This window comes from Macaca mulatta, chromosome 4 (genome assembly GCF_049350105.2).
Source record: "Macaca mulatta isolate MMU2019108-1 chromosome 4, T2T-MMU8v2.0, whole genome shotgun sequence".
Lineage (NCBI taxonomy): Eukaryota > Metazoa > Chordata > Mammalia > Primates > Cercopithecidae > Macaca > Macaca mulatta.
In genome coordinates this window covers 99,857,962-99,863,180 of record NC_133409.1, presented here as the reverse complement: position 1 = coordinate 99,863,180, position 5,219 = coordinate 99,857,962, and positions in this window count along the sequence as shown.

Sequence of the window (5,219 nt, the reverse complement as noted above, 5' to 3'; positions counted from 1 at the left end):
CTGGTTCATTTTTTCCATCTCCCTGGGACCTGGAATGCATATATCTTGGTCTAGACTTAGAGTCTTCACATATGCTTTTCCCTCTACCTGGAATGTTCTCCCTTGGGTAGTTGCAGGACTAGTGCCTTCTCATTGCTGAGATTCAATTCTCCATCTAGATGCCATCTCCTTAGAGAGAGGGGCTTTCTCAGAAACCCTTATATTTCTTCTTTGCACTTATCACTAACTGAAATTGTTCACTTTTTTTATTGTGTGTTTCTTCAAGTGAATGCACATTCCATGAGACCAGCAATTTTGTCTTTACTGCTGGATCTTTGGTATCTAAAACAGAATCTTTATTGAGTAACCACCCAACAAATATTTGTTGAATGAATAAATAAATGACACTTTAATATCCTTTATGACCTGCACTTTATCATTTATGATTCTATAACTCACTTATGACCCCTCTGGGTCCTGGCCCTGGGTCTGTTACAGTGGGTAGCATTAGGTATGAGTAGGGCAGGAGAGGGCTCCCTCTCCAACCCTTCAGCATACACACTAGGAGTACAGGGTGACCATCAGGTGATGGTCAGGTAGTTGTTAACTGTTTCTCTAAAGTAATAGTCAGTCACAGCTGGTGCCAGGGAATGGCCATGTCCTAACAGAAAACACCTGAAACCAGGTCCGGCACAGCAGCTTATGCCCGTAATCCCAGCACTTTGGGAGGCCAAGGCAGGTGGATCACTTGAGGTCAGGAGTTTGAGACAAGGCTGGTCAACATTGTGAAATCCCATCTCTACTAAAAATACAAAAATTAGCCAGGTGTGGTAGCACACACCTGTAATCTCAGCTACAGCAGGAAGTGTGGGTGGTAGTGGGTGGCAGTGGCTGAGGCACGAGAATCGCTTGAACCTGGGGGGTGGAGGTTGCAGTGAGCTGAGATCACTCCAGTGCACTGCAGCATGGGCAACAGAGTGAGACTTTGTCTCCAAAGGGTGGGGGGGGGTGGGGGGGAAGAAAGAAAAAGAAAACACCTGCAATTGATCAGCAGCTTCCCAATAAGATCTCAGGATTGGGGAGAAGTAATGCAAGATCCCAGAAGTATGCCAACATATAAAATCCGGAGTTGAGGTAAAGCTGAGCACTTGGTTTCTCAGGTAGCCTGCTTGGCCATCTTCCAAGTTGTACTTTCCTTCTTTTATTTCCTTTCCTTACTGTTCTAAAGCCTTTTTAAAAATAAACTCCCACTCCTGCTTGAAACCTCACCTAGGGCTCTTTTGCTTTATGGCCCTCAGTCGAATTCCTTCTGAGGAGACAAGAATTGAAATTGCTGCAGACCTGTACGGATAGGCCACCGGTAACTCAGATACCTTCCACAGGTAACGGGTCCTCCTTAGCCTGGTAGTGACATTGAAGGGTTTATCCCCTGAAATCACATGTCCCAGGTTCTAGCTCTAGCTCTGTCATTCACCTGTCCTCACCTCTGGTCATGGGAGTGACCTCATAGGCTTTTCTGGTGAAAATTTAATGAGATAATGAATATAAAATGTTTATAGCAGTGCCTGGCACATAGTAATCAGTAAGTACTTGGTATTTTAATCATTGATATATGTGCCTGGCACAAAACCTGGCCTGGTTTCAGGTGTTTTCTGTTAGGTATTTAATAAATATTGAATTGCCAAATGGTAGGAATTCCATTTTCATTTTGTTCTTTTGTTTTGGAAAATATCTCCTAATTTTGGGAGTGGCACCTCGTTGCTGTTTTTTGTTAGCAAAGACAAAAAAAAAATCAAACATAAAACATTTTTCATACTATGCGTTAAATTTAAAAAATTTTGGGGAGAAATTTATATTTTTTAAAAGATTCTAAATCTCTCATATTTGTGTATGTATTATTCTGATTGCCATAGATTTTTCCACAGTAGTTTAAAAGCACAGTTTAAACTAGGCATCCAGTGGTGGCATCATCCTTTGTTTTGCAGAGAATTGCAACAAAATAGGTGGCTTAGTTGACACTATTTCTAATGTCATTGTTTCCTTGACTTGTTTTGTTATAATTTTTATTGAAATCCCCATAATAACTCCTTTTAAAAAGGAGTCTATTTTATTTACTTCTATAATTCAGGTTCATATTTTTAGTTCATTTCTACTTCTTTACATGTCCATCAGTTGTGATTTAAAATTCCTTTGGGCATGTCATTTCAATCTTTTAGAGCGATTTTTATTTTTTGTCCCAGAATACGAATGGTATCTTTTTAAAGTTCATGGGTACATGTACAGGTTTGTCATAGGTAAACTGTGTCATAGGGGGTTTTGTTTACAGATTATTTTGTCATCCAGGTAATAAGCACAGTACCTGATAGGTAGTTTTTCAATCCTCACCCCCCTCCTGCCCTCCACCCTCAAGTAGGGCTGGTGTCTATTGTTCCCTTCATTGTGTGCATGTGTACTCAAAGTTTAGCTCCCACTTACAAGTGAGAATATGCAGTATTTGGTTTTCTGATCCTGTGTTCACTTAGGATAGTGGCCTCCAGTTCCATCCATGTTGCTGCAAACAACATGATGTCATTCTTTTTTATGGCTGTGTAGTATTCCATCGTGCAAATGTACCACATTTTAAAAAAATCCAGTCTTCCACTGATGGGCATTTAGGTTGATTTCATATCTTTGCTATTGCGAATAGTGCTGCGATGAATATACATGTTCAGGTGTTTTGATGGCAGAATGATTTATTTTCCTTTGCGTATATACCCAATAATGGGATTGCTAGGTTGAATGGTAGTTCTGCCTTTAGCTTTTTGAGGAATCGCCTGTTTTCCACAATGGTTGAATTAATTTACAATCCCACCAACAGTACATAAGGGTTCCCTTTTTGCCAGTACCTCACCAGCATCTGTTATTTTTTGACTTTTTAATAATAGCTGTTCTGAATGGTGTGAGATGATATCTCATTGTGGTTTTGATTTGCATTTCTCTAATGATTAGTGATGTTGAGCATTTTTTCATATGCTTGTTGGCCACATGTATGTCTTCTTTTGAAAAATGTTCATGTCCTTTGTCACTTTTTAAGGGATTGTTTTTTGCTTGTAAATTTAAGTTTCTTATACAATCTAGATGTTAGACCTTTGTCGGATGCATAGTTTGCAAATATTTTCTCTCATTTTGTAGGTTGTCTGTCTACAGAGTGCAAATAATTTCTAATTGATTTACTGGTGAAACTCTATCTTTATACAACTAGAAACTTAATTTTGCTATTTCTATTTCATATATTGCCTTATTCTTGTTCATAAATGTATTATTTCCTTCTGTATGAAGCATTAGTACTTTGATTTTTAAGAAATTGATATGCTTTTGTTACTTTTTGTCTGCATTACCAATACTTTATTTCATTTGTTACTTTTAATTAATGTTATAGCAAATTAAAGCTATAAAGCCCTTTTTAATGGTTCATTTTTATTGTTGAATAATGTAAGAAGTTTCAATACCATGTTTCATTTGTTTTGATTATGTTATACACACTTATAATCTGTAAAGAACTGCTTTAAAGTTGTTAAAAAGAATCTGAAAATTCATATCTATGAGAATATTATAATATTCAAGACTAAAAATCAGAATATATGGCAAAAAATTTTACCCCACTGTCCATTTTGGAAGATATACAACTAGATTTTTAAAAGTGTAACAATCAAATTGCAGTTTTAGTAAACGTAGGAGCTCTCTATGGCATTATAAATTAGGGTATCCTGTGACGGCTATACTAGCATAATCAACAAGTACATTGCTTTGTGGCCTTGGTGGATATAACACAGTCCTCCTTTGTCGTGTGAATTCAGCAGGGTAATGCTATGGAAGCTGCGAGTAGACCTTCTCCTCTATTCAAGAATCTCAGTTTGATTAATAATTATTCTAAATTTTGTGAACATCTCTTGGCAAGTTTAATGGGCTGAAATGTGTCCCTCCAAAATTATTATGTTGAAGCCCTAATCCCCAGTACCTCAGAATATGACTGTATTTGGAGTTAGGACTTTTAAAGAGGTGATAAGTTAAAATGAGATTGTTCAGGTGGGCCCTAATCCCATATGACTTATGTCCTAATAAAGACAGAAAATTTGGACACACAGACACCAGGGATTGGGACACACAGAGAAAAGGCCATATGAGGGTTCAGAGAAGGTTGCTGTTTGCCAGCCAAGACAAGAGACCTCAGGAGAAACCAAACCTGCTGGCACCTTGATCTTGGACTTTCACCCTCCAAAACTGTGGAAGATAAATTTATGTTGCTTAAGCCACCCAGTCTGGCTACCTTGTTATGGTAGCCCTAGAAGACTAATACAGCAAATCTCCCAATAATTCTCTTGGCTTTACAAAGATTTTTCAGTTTCAATAGTCGTTGAAAATTTTTCTCATTCCTCAAATTTGTTAATCAGGGAAAAATGGTCTCTCAACAGCACATATATACCTGAAACTGAAGAAAGATGGTAAAATCCCATCTCTACTAAAAATGCAAAAATTAGACAGGCATGGTGGCATGCAACTGTAATCCCAGCTGCTCGGGAGGCTGAGGCAGAAGAATCGCTTGAACCCGAGAGGCAGAGGTTGCAGCGAACTGAGATTGCACCACTGCACTTCAGCCTGGGCCACTGCACTCCAGTCTGGGTGACTGAACAAGACTCTGTCTCAAAAACAAAAACAAAAACAAAAACAAAAAGAAAAAAAACTTTTTAAATGTGTGGGTTATCAATATTCTCTGTCTTAGCCTCTACTTCATTACACTTTTGTCCGATATGATTAACTAATTCTCATTTAAGTAAGACTTAAGGCTATAGAAAGAACATTAAAAAGTTCATTATAGCCAGGTGCAGTGGCTTATGCCTGTAATCCCAGCACCTTGGAAGGCTGAGGCAGCTGATTGGTTGAGATCGGGAGTTCGAGACCAGCCTGGGCAACATGGTGAAACCCAGTCTCTGCAAAAAATACAAAAATTAGCTGGGTGTGATGGCACATATCTGTAGTACCAGCTACTTGGGGAGCTGAGGCAGGGGGATTGCTTGAATCCAGGAGGTTGAGGCTGCAGTGAGTGGAGATCACGCCACTGTACTCCAGCCTGGGTGACAAAGTGGGACCCTGTCTCAAAAAAATAAAAAGAAAAATGTTTATTATATAACACAGTGAGAATAGTAGTCCAAAAGACATCAGACCTTTCTGTGTCATCTCCCTGAGGGCTTTCAAAAATGGAA